Source organism: Halichoerus grypus, chromosome 5, assembly GCF_964656455.1.
Source record: "Halichoerus grypus chromosome 5, mHalGry1.hap1.1, whole genome shotgun sequence".
NCBI lineage: Eukaryota > Metazoa > Chordata > Mammalia > Carnivora > Phocidae > Halichoerus > Halichoerus grypus.
The window spans coordinates 149,930,711-149,954,821 of NC_135716.1; the positions used below are offsets into that span (position 1 = coordinate 149,930,711).

Genomic DNA, 24,111 nt, shown 5'->3' on the forward strand with positions numbered 1-24,111 from the left:
TTATCCTCATTTATTTAAGGATATCAAGTGTACAGAGGAGGCGACCAGTGTCCTTTGAGAGCGGAACATTCAGGCTGAAAGCAAGAAAATTCGTAAGGGGTGTGGTTGCTGTCTGCAGATCTGAAGGGCTGTCTCGAAACCAGATTACTTTCTCTTACTTCAAGGGACAGATCTAGGACCAGACGCCTTACTCACTCAAGATGATCTGAGATCCAGCTTCCTTGATAAATTGAATCCATCTCAGTGAAAGGGTGTAGGGGGCGGTAATGTGAGATGTGGTCCAACGTTACCTTCAGGAAGTAGGGGGCAATGTCACCTTGTGTCAGTTCGTTTATCCTTTTATATCTCAAATGATCTTTCAAGTTACATAATTTTTATCTCATTCAGCAACTGCTTCGCTAAGGTGCCTGGTGCACAATCTGGCAAACCACATTCGATCTTCCTGTTGATTTGCACTTCGTGTAATGCCTGTGAAGTCAGCATGGTGTATTGGAAATGACAGGGGTTTGGGGCTGAGCGCCTGGGTTCCAAGCCTCGCTCCCCTGCTTGCTTTGGGCTTAACCTAATCTCTTGAGTTTCCGTTTTCTGTTCCGTAAAAAGGAGATGATATCTACCTTGCAGAGTTGCTATAAGAATTCTTTATATATAAAGTGTTCAATAAATGTTGCCGATTATTATTTTCTTCATTTCTGGTTATTGGCTTTTAGGCATTGGTTGGAAAACTTCGGCCTCTGGTTTCTCTAATACTTTTATCCGCGAGACCATTGAAGGTCTATAAGCAAAAGGTCAAGGTCAATGAGTAGGGGAGGTGGCTGCCTCTTTGAGGAATTTTATTTTAGTAAATAAAAGAATCCTTTGTAATGTGAAATATTGCATGCTTGATAATAGGATGTGTAGATGTGAATTTCCTTTTATGGCATTTCCACAACTTTCCACAAACTAGCAGTGCGATCTTGGGCTGACTGCTTAACTTCTCGGAGTCCTTATCAGTATAATGAGGAAAATAATGTCTACCTCACAGGCTGTATGGATGATTAAATAATAATAGATAATATATGTCAGGACTTTTCTAAGTGTTTAACACAGTTTAACCTGTTTCATGAGTAAAGTTCGTGACACTTGGTAGCAGCGTTCGATAAATTCATGCTATTAAAATGGGTTCATTTCAATGGCGTGGGCATGAGTAGTGTGGAATGCATGAGAGACTGGGAAAAAGTATGCATTATTCTTGAGCTCATCCCCCTTTTCCCCTAACCACGGCGACGACACAGACACCCAGAAGCTCTGTGCGTTTCCCTTCAAAGACTATTACCATACGGTAACCGCTTTATAGGTGCTTTTAGGTTAGTGGGGGAAATAGTCATGGAAATGTATTTTAAAACGCTGTGAGAGATGTGAAAGTGCTTTCCGTAATGTACATTGCCTATAGTAGGGACAGAACAGGGTGTGAAAGATTCTGGGATCTGTGTTCAAATCCTGGCTTTACCACTTCTGGCAAGGTCCTTTGGCCTCTCTGGGGCTCATTTCTTTTAAAGTGGAGATAACGATCCCTAACTCAGGGTTGTTGTGGAGAGTATTCCAGGTAATATCTGGGAAAAGGGGTCTGGAAATCTCAAAGAGCCACACAGATGTTAGTCACTTTTAGCTTATAAGGCAGAATAAAGTCAAAAGTGGATGTGATAAGGAAGGACATAGAGCCAATTCTGATGGGGAGTGGTTCATACCCTAGTTAGACTGAGATGGTTTTGAGCCCCTCTTGTGTACCTAGTGCCCTGTTACTGTTATACAGGGCAAGGCCATCATTCCTATACCTGCACAGATGAAGAAATGGGCTCAGAAAAGGCTAAATAGCATGTTGGCCCAGGTCTCAGATTTGTCAGCAGTGGAGCCGGGTCAGAATCCAGGTCTGAGCAAAATCCGCCCTTTTACCTCTTCCCTGAAAGGTGAGTGGGTTGTTAAGGCCTGGACTGAGACTCTAGGATTGTAATTTCAGGGTATATTTAGAGAGACCCAACCTCGGTAACCAATGGAAATCAGTCTCATTAATTCAAGCCATTTGAAGGAACTATAGTACCATTTAAAAGGATTCACAGTTTTATTACCTTCAAATACATACACAAAATTCAAATTCATTTTGTGCACTAGAGAGTTTCCAAACGTGTCCAATATTAAGAATTTTCTGAGGCTTAAAATACAAACTTCTGGGCCATGGCTTAGTGAACTTGAGTCAGTAAGTTTGAGATGAGGCTGGGAACATGTATTTGACCACAAGTTCCTCTCTTGAATAGTATCAGTCTAGTAGAAGTCATTAGAAGACCTGCTTTACTGAAGGAACAAGAGTGTTTCCTACATAAAAAGACATGCTCCTTCCCAAGTGCCTGAGGATACCGGAAACAGAATAAATTTTCTTTTAAATAGCTGAGGCTCCGACCTGAAAGCTTGTTTAGAGTCACTCTTTCCTGATCACCGAGTGCCATTCAGTTGGACACGATGCAGAAGGTGACTTTCAGTTTAGGCCCCAATGAGCATCCCCTCACTTTCATACTTAGGTTCTTTCTTTCCATTCCTGTGACAGGCCAGGTGAGTCATGGAGGACAGGACAGTCAGGACTGAATTGGCAGAGCCTGGATGGATGGGGTTTGGGCACTGTCTTCAGAAGTCCTGGCAACAAGTTCTCGGTTACCAGACAAACCTAAAAGATGTGGCTTGTTTTTATTTTCTGGCAGAGGAACATGTATGAGTGACCATTCTGTGCCCGTGGATTTCTTGGATGCATTTCAAATTATGACTTGGTTTTGTAGTTACAAAGAAAGAAAAGCCACTTCACAGAAATTTTTGGAAAAATAGGGAAAAACATTCCAAATAGGGCTACTGCAAGCATCTCTTGTAGTCTCTTTTTAAAAGCCTGAGTATGTATTTTGCATACCTGTGATCATAGCATATGATCAGGTTTGCATCCTTCCCTTTCCATTTATCATGTTTCCCTGCTGCTCCGTGAAACCTAACCATCCGTTCCCACATCCACCAAGTGGACGGATGTCAAGCTCTAGTGGAGTAAGCCATCTGCTGGGCTGTGGGGCTAAGGCAGAGGGCAGCCAGCTCCTGAGAGGCCCCACTGCACACACGGGTCCAGTGTGGGAGGTAGAGAGAGCCTGAGTCTAGAGGTCACCTAATTGGAGTTCAGTTCCCAACTCTTGCACTGACTGCCTCACCTGACCTGAGTTACGTCCTCCTTCTGAACACCAGCTTCTTCATTTGCAAAATGGAGGAAATAACGTCCCATTATGGGGTTGTTAGAAGGACCGAGAATGTAATTAAAGTGCCAGGCCGGAGTGGATAAAGGGCCGCCAGGGTGAGAACTGACATTCCTCTCCTCTTCTCTCCCCACACCCATTCAAGTCCTCCCCCGAGTGCCCCAGTCCATTCTCCAACCTGCTCGGACCTCTCACATGGTGACCTTGGCTTTCACACCTGCCTTAGGCCCTCCAGACAGCTTGCATTTGTCCCACAGCGCTGGGTGCTCATGGGCTTCCCCCACCCCCCACCTGCCCAGCACACCAAGCAAGCCCCTCCCCGCCTCCGGCTCCCCTCGCCAGCCTCAGCCCCTAGCCCCACCATCCAGCTGCCCATTTGCCCTTCCTTGTCTTTTAGGTTGTTTATAAATAAAACTCAGGGGAAGATTTTTGTGTACACAGTTTTTTTTTTCCCTTTATATTTTCTATCATTTTCTTAAGGTCGTTTTACCTGAGTCAGAAGGAATGACATTTCTTTATCATTCTTGATACAGAATGAGTGTGACTATGTTTTAAATTATTTTGCCAACTTACTAGGTGAAAACTAGTACCTCATTATATTTTCTTTGATTATTTCTGCGATTGCACATTTCCCCAGAGTTTGGTTTCTTATTTTCAGTGAAAAAATAAAGGCTTAACCTGTAAGCATTTCCAGCAGAATCCATTTCATTTTCTGTGTTTAGTTTTCTCTGGACAAATGTGTTTACCTTGGACATATAAATTTTTACTTTTATATGTGCAAATAGACATGGCAACGGATACTTTCATCACTTCTTTCAAAGGGATTGATCAGTTTGTGCCAGCTTCATAGGCTCGTGGAACTTCCGGGTCAAAAGTGAACTTGGAGGTCCTATACCCAGATCTCCTATCCACTAAAAGCAAATGCTTTTCTAGACCATCCTTGCATACCTTCAGGCATGGGGGAGTCATCTTCCTACCCAAGAGTCCATCCAATTATTGCTGTCACTGAGATGTTCTTCTGTTGAGCTAAAAATCTGCTTCCCTGAGACTTCTAAGGTCATTCAAATTCTCTCCTCTGAAGTCACACAGAACGCTTCTCCTCATAGCTCTTTGCTGAGTTGAAGATGGCAATCATGTCTCTTCACCAAGTAATAAGTAGTTCAAATTCCGTTTTACCATTTTCACATAAGGGAGGCTACACAGGAAAGAGTGGGGCTTCTGGACTTAGCCCTGTGTTTGAATTCTGACCACCACTTACTAGTATGTGACCTTGAGCAAGTGCTTAACCTCTCTTAGCTTCAGTTTTCTCATTTTTAAAATGGGAGCCTAATACCCACCCGCCAGGGTGTATCAAGGGCCATGTAAGATAATGTGAGTAAAGCAGCAAGGCATCCAGTATCTCTCAGTTAATTCTAAGACCTCTGACCATCCTGGTTACTCTTCTATGGTTGTGTCCCTAAAAGATAGGGTTCAAGACTGGATAGGTACTTTAGGGGGGGTCTGAGTGACACTAACTAGAGCAGGTTGTCACCTCTTATGCTAGCATATCTCTGTCAATGTGGCCTAACCCTGAACTAGCGTTTCCTGTGATAGAATTGTCGCCTGTGGAGTGTATGGCCACCAAACTACTCTGCTTTCTTTTTCACTAACACAATACTTGTCCCTTTAGTTCACAGTGTTATAAGAGGAACATAGTTCTTGGAGCCAGAGAAGCTTACACAAAATTCAGATCCTGACTTCACTCTTTGTTAGATTAGAGGAAACTGGTCAAATTTATGATGTCCTCCACCTTGTCCTTTATGCAGTTGTTCTGGGGGTCATACACGCCTGCCACTATGCCATTCCAGTTCCGGTCTTCAGTATAGTGCTTCTTTTTGTTCCCTTTTCCTTCCCTTTTTCCTTTTAGTAGCTCTTTATCACACACACCCCATTCAAGTGTGTGCTCATTTTTTTTTTTTTAAGGTTTTATTTATTTATTTGAGAGAGAGAAAGGGTATGAGCAGGGGGAGGGGCAGAGGGACAAGCAGATTCCCCACTAAGCAGGGAGCCCTGACACGGGGCTCGATCCCAGGACCTTGAGATCATGACCTGAGCCAAAGGCAGATGCTTAACTGACTGAGCCACCCAGGCGCCCTTCAAGTCTGTGTTCTTAGATATATTTCTTAAATGAAATACAGGACTTTGCATTTATCCCTCTTCCATTTCATCTTATTGGTTTCAGCCCAACATTCCAGCTGGTTGAGATCTTCTTTTCCATTTGTGTTTAAAATACAAAACAGAATTTGAGGAAAGCCAAAGCCAAAAAAGAAAATCCAGCCATAATCCCAAGAACTGAGCCCAACTGCGCGTCACTCCTGGGGGCCCCTCCTGTCTGTCCATGGGCAGCACCTCTTTGTTCCCGGTGGTTGGCCAGCCTCCCATGACCCTGCCTTGCTCGTCCAACATCATGTGGCCAACATTTTCCCCGTCTGCTGCCTGATTTGCATAGCTACCATTTTAATACCCTTCCTGGTATTGAGCTGTGAATACCTTCTTATCTCTTGTGTGCGTTTTGTTGTCTCTAGTGTCTTGCTATTAGAGATAATGCTGCCATGATCGTTTATGGTTTTTTGTTTCTTAAATTCCCAGGACTGAGCTAACTGGGTTAAAGGGCAAGAACATTTTATAGTCCTTTCCATGTGTTGTTGTATGCCTTTCCAAAAGGTTCAGCCATGTCTCAAGCAGGGTAGACATGCATGTGTTTTTGGAATTTTTAAAGAAGCATGGTGAATTAACTTTCTATATAGATGTACTTTTTCAACTCCTTTCTAGGCGAATTGTCTGGGCATGCATTTGGATATGTGAGGTCCCTATGGAATTTGATTTTATGATATGCCCTTTTTCCTAGTTTTATAGTGTATACATATGATCTTTTGTGTCCTAGACAAAATTATCAATAATAATGCTTAGTTCAGTGAAAAGGAAAGAGCCATGTGGTCCTCCACTAAAGACCCTCTTCTCATCACAAATTAGCCTCTTTGGAGCTGGGTTATTCTAGTAGCTAGAACTCCTCTGTCTAGTGACAACGGCTCTAAGATGTGGCATTTGAGCTTCCACCTGAAGGATGAGAATGACTGTCAGTTGACCATTTGTGTGTCGGTCCATCCCTCCCTCTGTTCATTTTACATGTGCTGAATGTCTACCCTGTGCCCAGCACTCTGACGGGCACTGCTGGTCAGGTCCCAGCAGGGAGTCACACCTCAAGTGTGGCTCCAAACTATGTGTTCTTTCCACTGGTCCAGAAGGCACTCTTTCAGCCCCATCCAATCTGACACCTGAGGATATGGGCATGTACTATTTCATCAACTGAAGGGGAGAGAGATTCTGTGTTCTAGCCTCACCATCTGTATCCAGAAGTTTCCCCCATCAGTCATTCAACAAATATTTATTGGGTGCCTACTATGTGTCAGTCACTGGTCTAAACGCACAAAGGGCTTAAACTCCAGCAGACGTGGAAAGGGATGGAAAGGAAGATAAACAGTAAACATAATAAATAAGAAAATTGCAGAAGGTAGTGAGCACCCCGAGGAAAGGAAAAGCAGTGCAGAGTCAGGGAGACTGTGTGCAGTGGGGGGAAGGCTGGCCTATCAGTGGGGTGCTGGGGGAGGCTCGTCCAGACGGTGAGGTCTAAGCAGAAAGCCCAAGGTGCTGAGGTTGTCAGCATGGGGTGGGCAGCCCTGCAGGACCCTTGCCATGGGAGCTGGAGGGATCCCAGTGGCGGGAATTGAGGGGCATTAAGTACGTCCTGTCTGCCTGGAGCCTCGGTTTTACTCTCAGATGAGAGGAAGGGAGTGGAGAAGAGGAAAGGTGGATTTTAACTGGTACTTGAAGACACTGTATGTGGCAGCCAGCAGGCTCCTAGCATAGAGGAAGCAATTTCATGAAGAAAATGAAACAGGAGACTTCAAAAAAGATGGGCACTTGAAGGAGGTGGTGGTGAAGAGCTTCTCCCGCCGGCGCCCTCCCTCCGGTCCCTCTGGGAAGCTAGGGGTCCCTTGCTCTGGACAGGGTGGGGGGGCTGGGAGCCAGGCGGTCCTAGGTTTGAATCCACGGCCCCTCTCCTGCTACATGAGTCCCATGGTTCCTGAGCTTCTGTTTCCACATCAGAAAAATGAGAACGGTAGTTCTCACTCTATAGTGTTGTTGGGAGGACAAAATGAAGAAGCACACAAGCCAGTTCCTGACAGAAACGTGGGCCCCGGGGTGGTGCTCGGCTGCTGGCACCCAGACCGCACGTGGGAGCAAAGGGATCCTTTCACGGATGTGTCCTGTCGTTGGATGTGGTGATATGGATGCCGGGCATGCTGACTAGCTCTGAGACTTGGCAAGCCATCTCTCTCTCTCTGCCTCTCTCTGTCGGCCTCTCTTCGCCCCTGTAGGGGCACCAAAACAGCACCAAAAACACTGTCTCTGAGGGTTTGCTCTGGTGAAATCCCAAGTGAAAGTGTGTGAGCAGGAGCCTGGCCCTGAATAGGTCCTGGCTAAATCCATGTCCTTTTGCTGGCGTAACACCTCGAGTCCCTGGCGGGGCGTGCACCTGTCGTCACCTCCATAGGCACGGCCCCCACCCTTTGCACAGTAAAACTTAGAGCACCAGTTTTATCTAATGAAGGATTATCTAGATGCTATAGACTCTCGGCCTGTGTCTCAGCCCAGGGGTTTCTAAAAAGAAAGCAAAATGGTCACTCCCAGCATGGGAGGCCTGGGTCCAGTGACTAGGTGCTCATTGGATGAATGAATGAGTGGATGAATGAATGAGTGAATGAATGAATGGCTTTGTTATTATTACATTGATTAATAATATAAAAGACTCACAGACATTACTGCTTGTGATTCCTCATAGCAGTTCTCTGATGTGTCTTTATTTGGAAGATAAGGGAACAGGCTATAAAGAAGGGTAATTGGAATTTCCTGAGTTACATAGTTAATGGGTGGAACTTAAACCCAAGTCTCCCGAGGCAAGATCCAATGCTCTTTCCTCTCTACCAGTGGTTCTAAAACTTCAGCCTGCTTCAGAATTTCCTGCAGGGCTTGTTGAAACCCAGATCACAGGTCCTGCCCCAGAGTTTCCGATTCAGCAAGTCTGGCGTAAGGCTCAGGAATTTACCTTTCCATCTAGCTCTCAGGGTGATGCCCATGCTGCTGGTCTGGGGACCACACTTTGAGAATCACTGGTCTAAACAAAGGCACTTTCCCACATTACAATTATGTTAAGTGGCATGTAATTACATCTTGGTGATTTCATACTAATGTGCCATGACCAGCAGAAGCTGTTGATCGAGAGCAAGAAGGATGGGCAGAGTGCCTGAGCCTCAGCCAACTCTGCAGCCAAGTGCTTAGTGACTCCGGAGGGGAGTCTCACTACTTTGAGACTCACTTTGCTGTGTGGAAAATGGGATTTTCCATCTGCCTTCCAGGGGTGGTGGTAGATTGGATGATGAGGTGGTAGATTGGAAGAGGGACTATTTCAAGGAATCAGTAGGGCAAAGCCTCCCTGCTTCATTCATCTGCTGTGCCCATTTCCAGGTGTCAGGGACATGAAACAAAGAAAGAGCCAGACCCCCACATCCTCCCTCTGCACCAACACCCTCCTGCCCCAAACAGTAACCGGAACTATTGACAAGTACCTATATTGAGTTGTGGATTTTCTCTCTGTGTTCTTGTACTGAACAATTCACAAACTCTATCATAATTACATTCACCATCCACTTTAGCATCTTGGTTTCTATTCTGTTCACTGATGTATTCCAAGCACCTGGCACATAGTATACACTCATTAAAAAAGTATTGAGTAAATAAATGCAAAGTCAAAGACTCCGTAGGAGGCTGTGGCCCCAATCCAGACCTGAACTAAAACAAGGACCCCAAAGTTGGAGAAAGAGGAATGGAGCAGAGACAAACCCAGGAGTCATTGCAACTCAATCCCTGCGCAGGAAGGACAGGCCTGTCCCTTAGCTCCTGCCTAGGGGCAGGCCACGGGTGTTCCTGATCAGGCCAGTAGTGTTATGGGAAGCAGGAGGTAATAAATGTCCAGGGCCTGGGCCACTCCCACACAGTCTTCTGTGGGAAGAATCTGGACAAGGGATCCTCCTCACCCCCTGGAATGGGCACCTGAAATTTATCCAGAAACTTTTAGTGAGCCCAGATTGCCAGCAATCACGCTGGACACCCCTGGACTCATGGTAGCTGCCATCAGGAGAAGCTACACAAGGACCAAACGCAGGGTAGCTTTCTCTGCAGCACAGTTCTCACTCACGGCCATCTGCAGCCCCCTGTCCAGACCTCAGCAGAGATGGGACTTTCATGCTGGGAAGATTCCGGGGGCTTTAGGATCTGAGTTGCAGACCCAGCCACAGGGGCTGCGGGGATCTGTTCATACTATGCCTGCCCCAACGCCACCCTTACGTACACCTTTCCCTGGTCTGGAGAACGGCGACTCTACTGAAACAGTCTTCTGAAACCAAGGATGTGTCAGCCCTGTTTTAAATTGCCTTGTGCCTCTGCTAGTCTATCAGCCTGGATTGTCACTGTGCACCCATCTTTCTTGCTGGACTGTGAGCACGCAAAGGGGCCACCATGTGTTCCTCCTTGAGTCCCTGAGCCCAGCACAGGGCCGGGCACAGATGCAATCCTGGACTCTGATGACCAAAGGCTGTGCCAGACTGGTAGTCCCTTCCGCCTGGAGGTTTAAGGCTTTGTGGGATCAAGAAAGCCCTTCACGAGAACGTCATGAGACCTCCCTAGCCTTGTGCCCCCAGGACAGGGCACCACCAAGTCAAGAAAGAAGGAAAGGATTTGGCAGTGGTGAAGTCTGAGGAGTCTGACTTTACACTGGCTGGGGCTGTGTGCGGGCTCCGCCACTCACATCCATGTGACCTTGAGTGAGTTCTTTAATTGGTCTGGACCTTAGTTTGCTCCTCATAAAATGGAGGTCTCAGGTTCCCGTGAGTATTCAGTGAATACCTATAAGCACTTAGAACTGCACCAGACACACAGTCAGAGCTATGTAAATGTTCGCTGTCATTGTGAGCAGGGCGCAGGGGGTGGGAGAGGGTAGACGTTTCAAGGATTGAAGGTGAAGTTGGTATTGGGAGAGGAGGCAGGAGAGGGAGGTAGGTGTAAGACCGTGGAGGGCTTTGGCCCCAGGCTGAGTGCTGGCCTCTGAAGACCATAGGCAGCTGCTGAAAAATCAGGCCAGCGTCAGTGTGGTGGGTGGCTTGGGGAGAGAGAGGAGTCCAGGAGATTTTTGGAATAACCCAGGTGAGCGACGATGAGCAGATGCCCACTGTCCTTCCTCCTTGACTGTTGGCACTGCCAGGCGGGAACCAGGCTGCGAGCACCGTCATGCAGCAGTCCAGGTGGGAAGTGCACAGGGCACCTGTGTCCAGAGCAGCCCCTCCTTCACGCAGCCCCGGCGCTCTGGGACCCCCGTGCAGGGCAGGCCCTCCTCGTGGGGGCTCAGCCCCGGCAGAGGCAACAGCGCCCAATGGGGAGATGAGCCGTGTCCGGGGATGGGGCCAACTGCAAGCCTGGATATGACTCTGTGTCGGGTCATCCCTGAGCACTCGCTCCCCCGATGCCATGGAAACAGCATCGGTGTGGAGCCAGCCCGGGTTTGAACCTTTCCTCCACCACTTTTGAGTAACATGATCTTGGACAAGCGACTGGCTTGGACAACCTTCTGGGTCCTCAGATTTATTAGCCATGTAGAAAGAATACCATCAGCATTGTCTTCGGGCTTTTGTATGAAGTGCTGGGCACACAGTACTCACTGATAGGCACTGTCCGCCCCGCGGCCTGACGAAGCAGGGAGCCCGGATGGCGTGCTCCCCCTGTGTGGGGCTTTGAGGCTGGCTCGTCCTTCTGTGAGCCTTAGTTCCCCCATGTTTATTTTTTTCTTGAATAAATTTGACACATAACATCGTGGGAGTTTAGGGTATACAGTGTGTTACTTTGAAACGCGTATACGTTATACTATGATGGCCCATGTAGGAGTATTTATCACGTTACAGACTTACAGTCTGATATAATTGTCTATATTCATTCTACTGTGCATTGGATCTCCACGGCTTCTTCACTACCCATTACAAGCCCGTTTCCTCAGTTACAGTGCCCGAGACCTGGAGTCTTCCTGCTCCCCCTGCCCCTCTTCCCAGCCTGTGACACATTCTTTCCCCAAACGGGTGCAAAGCCCCTGGCCCGGGATATGAAAAATGAGAGCTGCTTACTATTGAGAAGCTATCATTGTGGGTAGAAGAAGAGAGGCCGTAGTTCCTCTTTCCAATGGCTGTTTAAATTATTTTCATTTTGCTGACTTGGCACTTTTCTGAGCTAAGGAGCTTTGGGAAGCCATTTAAGCAGAAAGCCTCATTGGCTCCAATCTCTTGGGGGGGGGGAGGGGGATTTAACCCTTCGTAGCCCAGCCTGGTGCTGCCTTCCTCAGGGCCCAGGGGGGTAGGTGGGGTGAGGGGCTTTGCAGGGTGGGGCAGCCCTTCACAGAGCCTGGTCCAAGACTGAGCACCCCACATACCTGGAGATTTCCAGTGTCAGCCCATTGAAGACACAGAGGAAATAGAGACTATGGCCAGATTTGAAGGTGGGTTGGGCTCTCCTAGTTTTTAAATTATGATTATAACGTGGTTTCTTTTCTTTCTTTTTCTTTTGTCTTTAAGACTGAGCTTTTGGCGTTTTGTTGGGGGGGACTGGTCACTTTTTTTTTTTTTTTTGAATTTAATTAGTGAAGATACAGTGCAATATTGGTTTCTGGAGTAGAATTCAGTGATTCATCACTTACATACAACACCCAGTGCTCAACATAACAAGTGCCCTCTTTAATACCCATCACTCATCTAGCCAATCCCCCACCCACTTCCCTCCATCAACCCTCAGTTTGTTTTCTATCTTTAAAAGTTCCTTGTGGTTTGTTTCTCTCTCTCCTTTTTTCTCTGTTCCCCACATCCCATATGTCTATCCGTTTTCTTTCTTAAATTCCACATATGAGTGAGATCATATGGTATTTGTCTTTCTCTGATTAACTTATTTCATTTAGCAAAATATACTCTAGCTCCAACCACATCGTTGCAAATGGCATCATTCTTTTTGATAGCTGAGTAATATTCCATTGTGTATATTTATCCATTCATCTAAGACTGAGCTTTTGATCCAAACTTCCTTACTCAGAGTGAGAAAGGCAGCCAACAAGAGCATGTGACGCCTCCCCCACATGTTTCCCCTGCCCAGGTCCAAGAGATCTTTCCAGTGGCTTGGCTGAACTCCTCCTCTGTTGGTCAGGATCCACACTGAAGACTTTATACATTTAATCGTCACAACAAGAATATTTTAGAATCAGCTTTACTGTCTTTATTTCTCCTGTTGAGGACACTGCAGCCCAGAGAGGTTAGCTTTTTTGCACACTGTCACACAGCTAATAAGTGAGAGCATCAGGATTCAAATCCAGGTCCTTCTGAGACGGATCCCACTGTTCTTTCTTCATGGCCTCAGTGCCTTCTAGTAATCACATGACTGTGAGCAGGCTGGGTGCCAGACCCTGCCCTCTGGGACAGAGTTAGAGGACTGCTCGTCTCCCCCTAGTTGGGGCTGAAATATGGCCGTGTCGCAAGGTTCCCCGCCACTGTACGAGTTTCCCTGGTACAGCAGCAGGATGGTAGAAAGACGGAAGCAAATGTCCCGCAGCAGGATAACCGTACGTGGGCGCGTACACATAGCCCTGACTTTCTTCCTAGAGCGAAATACCATCAGCAAACAACGAACCGAGCCGAATGTATCCACCTAAATAAATCCCCAAAGCATGCTGTGGAGTCAGAAAAGCAGGTGGTGGAAGGAAACTTAGTCAGAGTCGATGTGCGTGAACCCGTCCAACATGCAAACCACCCCCACAGGCTGTTAAGGGCTGCGGAGCTGCGCAGTCAGTGTGTGAGGACGCGGGCGGGAAAGATGCATGGGCTCTGGGGTCCTCCTGCTCCGGGGTGGGATGGGCAGGGGTACAAAAGAGGCATCTGCCATGTTGTCGCTATTTCACACAAAAAGATAAAAAGGGGACCTGAGGAGCTCCTGGGTGGCTCAGTTGGTTAAGCGACTGCCTTCGGCTCAGGTCATGATCCTGGAGTCCCGGGATCGAGTCCCGCATCGGGCTCCCTGCTCAGCGGGGAGCCTGCTTCTCCCTCTGACCCTTCTCCCTCTCATGCTCTCTGTCTCTCATTCTCTTTCTCAAATAAATAAATAAAATCTTAAAAAAAAATTAAAAAAAAAAAGAGGGGGACCTGAAGAAAAAGAGCAGAAAGCAGAGGGGTTTGGATATATCCTGCAGGAGGGGGGGTCTGCGACACACACCTCCTCTTCTGTGTGCCTGAAGTGCAGACCTGGGCCTGGGCTTCTGGCCTGTGGGGGCCGGCGTGAACCCCTCCCTCACAGGCTCTTGGCAGGATTAAAGGAGGGATCAGTTGAGAGAGCACTTTTCAAACTGTAAAATGTTGTAGGAATGTAAATGGATGCCACCCACGCCTGTGCTCTTTTCTGGTCTGTCTTCCTGGCTAGTTTGCGACTTCCGTGAGGGCAAAGAAGATTTCGAATTCATCTCTTGACCTCGGTCTAAGCTCAGGAGCTATTCCTGGCTGTGGGCCAGAACCCCGGGTCACAAGCCTTGCCGTTGGTCCTTTCCGCCGCCTCTGCTCCCCAGGACTGTTTGCATTGAGGGGAAACCGCTTGTTCCAGGTTTTCACCTCTGTGGACACGCAAGATTGATTGCTCAGCGCGGTGTCAGGCACTTATAGAGAGAAAAGTCCAAGGGAAGCCAATCCATGGGTCCTGTGGGCACAATGAACGCTGTCGAGGTAAGAGCCCACCTGTCCAGGCTCTCCACTCTGGCCCCACACAGGGTGCTCTCCTGAGCTGCACATCCCCTCCACTGAGTCCCCACAAAGCCCTTGCTTGATCCTGCTATGGCGCGAAGGGAGCCCTGTCACAACTCCCGTTAGGGAGATGAGGATGCCGAGGCTGGAGCAGTCATAATGAGCAGAGCCAGAATGCAAATCCAAGACTGGTGGATTCCAAAACCTGTGCTGTTCTCCGTGGGCGGAGGTGTCTCCAGGGACTGTGAAGGCAGAGCTGCCACCAGAGCACCCATGTGTGGCAACGAGCTGTAAATCCCCCCTCCTCGTGATTCGGTGGATGGACGGGTGGCTCAGGCAGGGACTGGAGTGGGTAATCACGTTTCCCGGCCGACGGGAGTGGCTGCCACTCGGAGCTCCCTTTGTATTTTGAATATGCAGTCTCTAATTAGACTTCGCCTTAATTGCAAGATTTCCATACGCCCTGCAACTGCCATGCACTCTGTCTGGGGATAAACACGTCCATCAAGCGAGAAGCAAATTGTGGCTGTTGCCTTGGCCCCGTCATCCCGTTTGCTCGCTCTGCTACAGTTCCTCTGGGGACGTCCTCAGCCTTCCCCTGTGAAAGCGCTCTGGGGCCCACATTTTAATCAAAAGCGTACCTGCCTCTAGGAAAAAGGGTAGAGGCACAGCTCAGAAGTGATTAAATTTAATAACCAAAAGCCCAGAAAAAGAATGCTTTGCAATGCATAATTTCACCATATATTTATTTATTTCATCATGTGGCCACATTCTGTATGCTGTATGGGGACACTTTATTAAAAACGCCATTTATTTTAACAGCAGCAATAATGGAAAATGCACACCTGTTTTTGCCTCCCCACTGTGTTAAAGACATTTGCGGTTATTAAATTACTCTTGAGTAGAGGAACGCCTGTCTCCAAGTTCACTCTGAAGTATTTCAATAAAATGATCTCAAATGTTTATTCACTCAGCAAAGACTCACCCAAAGCCATTCTGGGCCAGGTCCTCGCTGGTGCGGGGATAACGAGGTGGAGCAGACAGAATCCCTCCCCACCGCCCCAGGAGCTGGGCAAGGGGTGGGGTGACAGAGGCACCTGAAGGCACAGCCCAGGGCCCGGCCCCCAGGGCTATTGAAGCAGGGATGTTCAAGCTATGAGTGAATGAGTGAATGAATGGAGGAGGGGCTGGGTAGCGATGAAAAAACTCGACGCCTTGCTCTCTGCAGAGTTGGGACCGAAGCTGTGTGGGGAATGGCAGGGGCACAAAGGAAGGACTGATTCGTTTTCCCTGAGTGCCCTAGAGGAGGTAACCGTGCAGCTTCTCTCAGGTGAGAATGAATTTCAGGTGAGGATCTCAGGGCCTGAGGAAGGTGTAAGGCGCTACAAGTGGAGGGAATGGAGGGAACGAGGTGAGGGAAGGCCTGTGGCCATAAACCAACCCCCACCCCCGCCGATGTCTGCACAGGTGCCCCCACTCCCTCCCCTTCTCCGCCCACATCTCCCTCAGGAGAAAGGCGGGCTTTGCGCAGCGGGCCCCTCCTCGGAAGGAGCACGCAGGCCCGTCGCACAGCGGGGGGGCACGCTCCGGGGCTCTGCTGGGGCTCCGTTTCCGTCCCATCCTGATACAGTTACTTGAATGTTGTCCCGTCCCCACCACGGGCTACAAGCTATGTTTTATAAGCACGATGACCAGAAGAGAGCCTAGCATATAACAAGGGCTCAAAAGTTGGATAAACAGATGGGTGAGTGGATGCATGAACAACTGGAAAAGCTCAGTGTTTCCTCAGCACCTCGAGAGGTTCGGAGCGGGGTCTGGAGTGCAGGGTCCGAGTGGGACCTGCTGAGCGACAAGGCTGCGGGGTGGCGGGCCCCCGGGCTAATGGGCTGGACATTGCTCTGATGTGGCCACAGGGATGGATGTTAAGGCCGGGAGGGACATGGTCAGATTGGTGCTTCAGAAGGACCGCTGTGCTGGGACTGTAGACGATGAACAGGTGAGGGTGAGAACTGAGTGGGGGAAAACTCAGGAGGCTGATTGAATGGCCCGGCAAAAATGTGGAGACCAGAGCAGAGAAGGAGTGGTGGGAATGAAGGGGTGGGGCAGATCAAAATAGAAGTGTGTATTTGGGGTGAAGCCACTGTGACTTGCTGATGAGACAGAGCAGGGAGAAGAGTGGGACTCAGCGATGACCCCCCCATTTCTGGTTTGGCTGAGCAGGTGGGCAGTGATGTCATTCACTGAGAGGGGACAGGGACTTATCCTCCCTAGGGGCACTGAGGCAGGGCCATGGAGAAATACTTGTTCTAATCGGAATCCTTGGCAGATCATGAATCACATTGTTTGAAAGCAACATCCAAATATGGGTCTCATGTTTGGGGGTCCCTGCTGAGCCCCAGATAAGCAGTTGGCAGGATTGCCTTTTGAAGTTAAGACAGATGATGGCCTGTCTGGTGAGGGGCCACTCAGAATCTGCCCATCTCTACTGACTGCTCACACCAAGATGTACTGCTTTCGTCCCCATTCTCTTAAAAATAACCGTGAGGTTGGGGCGCCTGGGTGGCTCAGTCGTTAAGCGTCTGCCTTCGGCTCAGGTCATGATCCCAGGGTCCTGGGATCGAGCCCCACATCGGGCTCCCTGCTCAGCGGGAAGCCTGCTTCTCCCTCTCCCACTCCCCCTGCTTGTGTTCCCTCTCTCACTGTGTCTCTCTCTGTCAAATAAATAAATAAAAATCTTTTAAAAAAAATAAATAAATAACCGTGAGGTAACGGAACGAGCATAGGATTTTCATTCTGAACAAGTAGGCATGAGTCTCCTCTCCATTATGAACCAGACTCGGACAGAGGCATCTGGTCTGTCTTAGCCTCAGCTTCATCAGCCGTAAAATGGGAACAAGGATGCTGTCTTGCGGTGTCACTGTGAAGCTCTAGCTGTTGAAGGGATTGAGCAAGCTAAGGAAACTGAAAAGGGCTGCTCAGGGGGGAGAAGCCAAGAAATGCCATAGATGAGCAGGAGGTGGGGGGCAGGGCCCCAGAGCCAGGACCCAGCCGGCAGAGGCAGGGTGTGGGGGAGCAGCTCTGTGCCTCGCCTCCTCAGGGGCTTCCTCAGAACCTTGAGGTCAGTCGAGCGGCAGCTAATGCCACAGATTCCTCAAATGTACCTTCCATCCAGGCTCTGCCAGACCCTTCCAGAGAGGGCTGAGCTTCCCCCCACACACAGCACCGTTGGGGCTCATTTCTTAGAAAACTGCCCTCAAGGAAGCTCACCGTGCCCCATCTTGTGACCCTCCCACCCCGGGCACCCATCTCTCCTCTCTAGGCACCCAAGTGGTCCCATGCTGCCCCTCTGCCAGCCCAGTCCCCAACCCTTTCCACTGTGAACAAACTCCCATTTCTGTTCTCTGTCGGAGCCCTCGCCCCCCAGCACCTTCTAGATCCCTCCCTGTCCTCCTGCCTGAAGCCTGGCCATCCCCGGGGGAAAGGGACCCTTCACATCTTTCTCCTCTGGGTTGGCTCCTGGGCCACTCCTCACCTCAGGTGCTGTCTTTTCCAGGAACCTTCCTGAATGCTTTCCCTGGATACTGCTCTCACTTGAATTCTATTTGCTTCTGTGTCTGTCCCACTCGCCAGACCAAGGACTTCTCAAGGACGGCGACTGTGTCTTCCTTCCATGTGCCCCATGCCCAGCACAGCATGGCTTTGCATGGCGTGGGCATCAGTCAAGGGTGCCAAGCGCCCCTATCCATGGAGAGTGGATGCACAGCTGCAGTTTCTCCAGAGTAAGGGGACACTGTGCCCCGCAAGTGGCCAGCAGTACTCAGGGGGGCCCAGAGACAGCCGGGCGGGGCTGCAGACACCACTCCCTGCAGGGTTTCCCAGGAAGCCTGTTTCCCTGGGGCTGCCGTCCTGGTGTCTCTCATGTGCACTTCTGTTTTAACCCCATTCATGGGGGCCACAGCCACGTAATTGGATTGAGCAGACACTGACAAGGTCAATTTGACAATTTCATTAATCTTTTATTAAACACGGGCCCTGAGCTCCAGCCAGGCTCGTCTGCTTGCCGGCCCCAGAACGTGCCTGGCATATTCCTGTCTCGCATGCCTCCTTCGAGGCAGATGTGACGGCCCCGGGGATGCCAGTAGCTACTGGGTCCTTCCTGGGTCCAGGCCTAATGCTGAGCAAGTCCCTTAGCCTCTAGCCCAGCCCGGCAGGGGGAAAGAATTGATACGTGTGAAGCACTCCAAACAGAGTCCGGCCTATATTTAGTGCTCTGCATTAGTATTATTACTAGCACTATTACTACTACTATTATTAACTCACAACACCTTCAGATGTAGGGATGAGGACCTCATTTTGCTAAGGAGGAGACCGAATCCCAGCCAGGGCAAAAGGGGTGCTCAGGGTCTTACCATGGGGACAGAGAACAGCAAACAGTGGGACTGGAATGTTGGGAAAGGCCGGGTCCTGAGAGCCATCCTCTGCCTCCCAGGGCAGTTGGACGATTGGAGGCGATGATGGGGACGGTTTGACCCTCACGGTGCCTGGCACGTGCTCAGCACAGGTCTGTTGAATGCAAGCAGGAAGGAATATATATGGAAAGCTTACGCAAGCTGGAGCTACCTTAGGAGTACAGGGAAGGGCGGACCCCCTTCCGGGGAGGACGGAGCTGGAGGTGGACATGAGCCTTTAGGACTCAGAGAGAAGGGGGGTACAGGAAGCACCAGCCAAGGGGACAGCATAGGCAGAGGCTGAGCTGAAGCAAGAGGGTTGGGAGTGGGGGGCGGGGGAGGGGAGATGGTCCAGGAAGGTGAGGCTGGAGAACAAGGCAGAGGCCACATCCCAAGGGCCTTCGGGGAGCCACGGAAAGGGTTCCGGCAAGGAGTCATGCCATCCAGTTTGTGTTTCAGAAAGTTCACTCTGGCTTCAGTAGGGAGGCCCAGAAAAGGATGTACTTAAGGCAGGGAGGTCGTTGGGAGGCTGCTTCAGGAATCCAGGCAAGAAGAAATAGGGACTCAGAAGTTGTGGGGACACAAGGGCAAGGAGGGGCCAGAGCAGGGGGCCAGGGACAGAGGGCCGCACAACCCCGGGTAAAGGCACACTTGCTTTTGGGCTGGGGGAGCCGGGGAGCAGGTGCCATGCCAGGGCCAGCTGGTCAACCCGATCACCTGCCCCCCGGGGGCAGCGGGGAGGGTGGTGCTTGCCTGGATAAGTCCATCCCCGTGCTTCTGGGCCTGTTAATTAGTGGTGACAGACAAGGTGTCAAATGAGACCTTCCTGACATCACCATGCCTAGTGCTTGTCTTCATAACTGTAAACAGACAAATTGCCTTCAACACCAAAGGTTAATGTCTTCGCTGGGAAGGCCAGGGGCCCTGGCACCCACAGACTCACACGTGGGGACTGACAGACTCTCCCAGAGGCATGAGGGCCATCAGGAGCCCTTGGTTAGTTTGCTGTGATGTCATTCAAGGTCTCAGCCAGTCTCACTCCAACATGCAGCCTCTTCCAGCATCTCTGAACCTCAGGACCCTCCTCCTTTCCTGATCCCAGCTCTCACAAGTGCCCCAAGAGTGCTGCCCAGCCTGTGTCCCCTCCAGTCAATAGACTGATGCTAGCCGTGGGTGGGAGGGGAGCAGCGGGGGCAGACAGACAAACAAGGACACACAGTGTGAGGACTGAAGGGTGACCCAAAGAGGAGAGAAGGAAGACTCTGTGAGAGAGGTTATTCATCAGGGAAGGCTTCCCAGAGGAGGTGAGGTTTGCACTGGATCTTTTTTTTTTTTTTTTTTTTAAAGATTTTATTTATTTATTTGAGAGAGAGAGTACAAGAGGGGGGAGTGGGAGAGGGAGAAGCAGACTCCCCGCTGAGCAGGTAGCCCGATGCGGGACTCGATCCCGGGACTCCAGGATCATGACCTGAGCCGAAGGCAGTCGCTTAACCAACTGAGCCACCCAGGCGCCCCTGCACTGGATCTTAAAGAATGGTCAGGGGCTCCTACCTCCATAAGTAAGCCGGTGGGGTGGTGAATTTGGGACATCTCTTGAAGAACTACCTTGTGTCCTAATACAGGTCTTATGTCTGGTTATAAAATCCCTATGGAGATGGAAGACCCAGTTTTACTCCTTTTTGGATCTTCCCAGGGCAGAGCCTGGAGCACCGTATGTAAGGCATAAAAGCACGTTAAGTGGGAAGGGTCCCCACAATGAAAGAGAAGAAAGAGAGAAGGGAGCAGGGATGGTGAGAGAATGAGTGGAGGTTCCCAGGAAGGATCCTTAAATCCCACCTGACCAGTCTGTCTCCAGCTGGGAAGGCTTCCGTGACTGCCCCCTGCCCTAGGACAAAGCCTCACCTCTTAGCTCAACTGGCAGAACCCTTTGTATCTGGCCCACCAGCCCTCTCCCCCATGTTCACCTTCACCCCAAATGCCACATCGAACACCTTCAGCTTCTGCATTTCCTCAGACAGCCCCGGACAGTTCCTGCCTTCCGGCCTTTGTCTCTCTGCTTCCTCTTTCTGGAAGTTCTTTTCCATCCAGTGAACACATCCTCCGTGTCGTTGTCAACTCCAGTGAGAAGTCTCTCCAAGGAGAACTTTGGAGCTGGGAGTGCTGCACCCCCTGTTTTCACATCCCCACCCTCCAGTGCAGGAAAGCTGCTTTCCCTCATTGTCTGGCGAAGGGGGAAAGGTGAGCATCTCCAGTCAGATTGCCCCTGGGGGGGCGGGGGGAGGGCTTGAGGCCTGCTGTGCTGCCTGTGAGCTGTGTGACCTTGGGAGAGTTATTTAACCTCTCTGTGCCTCTGGTTCCTCGACTGTAAAATAGGGTAACAGTAGGCTCTATTTCACGGGGTTGTTACAAGGATTAAATCTGTTAATTCTGCAAGGCTCTTAGAAGAATCCCTGGCAGATAGCAAGTACTCACTGAAGGTTAGCTGTTGCAACTGATTTTTTAACTTCAAAAGTAATAAAGGGCAATGCAGAAAAATTGGTGGGGGGAGTCCAAAATTAAAAAGAAACAGTATCACCATTCAAATAACTGTTAGATTAGTAGATGCCTTTCTAGTTTTCTACTGAACGTGTTTTTTTGTTGTCTATCTGTTATATACACACCCACTAAATACATACAAATATCACATCTTTCTCTGTAGCTTGCTTTTCTCCCTAAACAACATATGAAAATGCTTCAGTAAACAAGCAGTATTTTTATCTGTCTTTGCAGCCACAAAGACTCACTCAGAGCCTGGTACAGAACAGACATTTCGTGGAACTTTGTGGAAGAAAAGGAGAAGGGAGAACAAGACAGGCAGGCAGGCTCTGAGCTGTAGGTTTTGGCTGCTTCTCAGAGTCAGTGATAGGGGTTGTCTCTGAGTCCTTCCTTCACTTTAGTGACAGACCCTGAGGCCAGAGAGGGGAGGGGTTTCCCTGAGCTCACTCAGCAAGTCAATAAGAGAGAGACTGAGGCCAGGGTGGTCTTTTTCCTCAGGCCACCGGCGGCCACCCTCCCCACCACCCCCCCCCCCCCCCGCCCCCCAGTCCTCCTGGCCTCGGGTGAAGTTCCCTATTCAAGACCTGATGTGTCGCCCTGTAGCCCAGGCAGGGACAGCCTTCTCACCCTGGTTTGGCCACGCTTTGGGGCCTCCCCACGAGCCTGAGTTTGCAGGAAAGACTGGGTCTCAGGCAGGCAGGCTTAGGGAAGGAAGCAGATGGAGATGGCCAGGGGGAAAAGTCACCAGCGCCAGGCAGACTTATTTTCTGTATCCCCAGATGGTGGCAGGCTACCTCTCCGAGGCAACGGGACTTAGGAAAATCGTCTTCCTAAAAGAAGGGAACAGGCTTTAGGCTCAGCCGTTCTAATCCGTGGCCCAGACAATCTCCTGGAAACGGGGCTCTAAGTATGGCCTCCCTTGCCCAGCAGACCTCAGTGGGCCCACGGGTGGCAGAATAAAGCTCCCCTTGGTAAGAGGGGGTTGTTTTCTGGGACCCTCCCCACAAAGCTCCCCAACCATTGCTATCTCTCAAGGCCCTTCTCCTCTCCCTCGGAGGGGCCATTCCCTCTGCAGGCCTCCTCGGCCCTGAGCTCACAGCCAGCCTCCGTGCTCTGCCTCACAAAACCTTTGCACCCCCGCACGCCTTCAGTGGGGCCACTGCCCTGCCCCTGAGTGCCCTTGGGCCCCGTTACAGAAGGTGTGCCTGGGCGGCTGAGCAGAGGGTGGTTCGAGAGCAAATGCCTGGGTGTGGGCTTGAGGGTGAGGCCGTCTTCCCACAAAGGCAACCTTCCAGCAGATGTGTGCTCCTTAGCTGGAACCCTGGAAAATCCTGTGTCGCCTTGGACAATCCCTCCACCTCTATCTGAGCCTCAGTTTCCACACGTGAAAAATGGCAATGACCCTGCCCACATCACAAGGTTAAATGAGCAAACGTGTAGGACACACAGAATGCGTAGAGAATGCTCAGCAGTGTTCCTTCTCTCCCCTGCCCCTTTCCTTTCCGAGAACATCACTCTCAGACTCACAGAGTAAAATATTTCTAGAGGCCAAAAGTGACCCCAACTCAAAGTAGAAAAACAAATCTCACCCCTGATTGGATAAGTCAAGGCCCTTACTTGAACTCCAGCTGGGGTGTCTCCCTGCCAGACTCTGGGGTGGACCCCTCTGCCCCGAGCGCCCCGCACTGGCCATTCCAATGGGCAGCTGCAGGGAAATGCCCAATTTCTGGCCCGTGGAGTCTGCGCCTCCACAAAGCTGGATTTAACGTGAGAAGCACACCACACACTAGGGAGTTTCTGCCGAGGAAGATTAGTCTTTGTCACCTGCTAATGTATAATTAAAGAGGCTATTTCAGCAGAGCACCGGGATGACCACCAGCAGCCCCAAAAATGCTTTCTGGAAGATGATGCCCCAGGCATGTGTTGATTGGCCCCAGCACGTGGCAGAGTCTCGGCGGAGGTGCTCTCTCTCTGTCCCTTGGCAATGGCAGTCTGGCTCCAGTCGGCTGGGCTAGAGATCCCATATCTGCCCGGTGCTGATTAAGTCCTTCTTGCTGGGCCAGGAGCTAAGCCTTTGGGCAAGTTCAGGGCAGGAAGGAGAGCTGGGGAGAAGGTGACTGGTCTCCCAGCTGGGGTACTTCACTCAAGGACAACCTCAGCAATGTGCCCAGATGGCTTAAACTGTCCCCGTTCAGTGAATGTTCCAGATGGCTGAGGCTGACCCTCTGGAGCGTGGCCACCTTGGATACAGTTCCCCTGGTGTTCCCCTGCGGCTGCTGAGGGGAACTGTATTCAAGGAAGAGTTCTGGACTCAGAGGTCAGAGACCTTGGACGCGGTGACTTGTTTCATTCCTTGAGTCATCCATCTATTCACTGCTGCCTTCATTCATTTACCAAATATTTATGGACTTGCTACAATATCCCTGGCCTGTTCTGAATGCAGGTATTTGAAAGTCCTCATGGAGCTGGTATTCTAGCAAAGGGAGACAGACAAAAGGACAAATGGGCAAGCAGATTTATAATGGCAGGTAGCGATTACTGCTTCACAGGAAAGGAAAGTGGGGTAGCAGACACATGGCGCAAGGGTGCTATTTAGGGAAGGTCTTCTCTAAGAAGGTAGCAGTTGAGCAGAGACCCGAATAGAGCCAGAAAGCCACCCCATGTGGCAGCTCGGAGACTGGCATTGCTTTGCAGACCTCGGGATGAGCCCATGTGGAGCCCCCAGTGCAGGGAGTGCTAAGGTGTCCCAACAAAGGCATGAGGCCAGGGATGCGTGACGTGATGCAAGAGGGAAGCAGTGTGGGGAAGTGGACGGGCTGAGATGGGCCGTGCAGCAGGGACCAGAGTTGTGGCTGCCTCAGGGGACCCAGAACTGGGCCAGGTGTGTGGGGGTCAGACGGGGTCGTGTCTTCGTCTGTGGAAGTTTGGCCAGACCTGGGAAACGCTTCCCACTTCTGAGCTCCAAAC

General features: G+C 50.2%; 1 protein-coding gene across 7 annotated transcripts in view; it reads left to right on the forward strand.

Moving 5' to 3' along the window:
* The window catches only part of LOC118544703 (BEN domain-containing protein 5), a 1,415,283-nt gene that overhangs the window by 1,216,577 nt on the left and 174,595 nt on the right, over positions 1-24,111 (forward strand). The gene's annotated exons all lie outside the window — the stretch shown is intronic.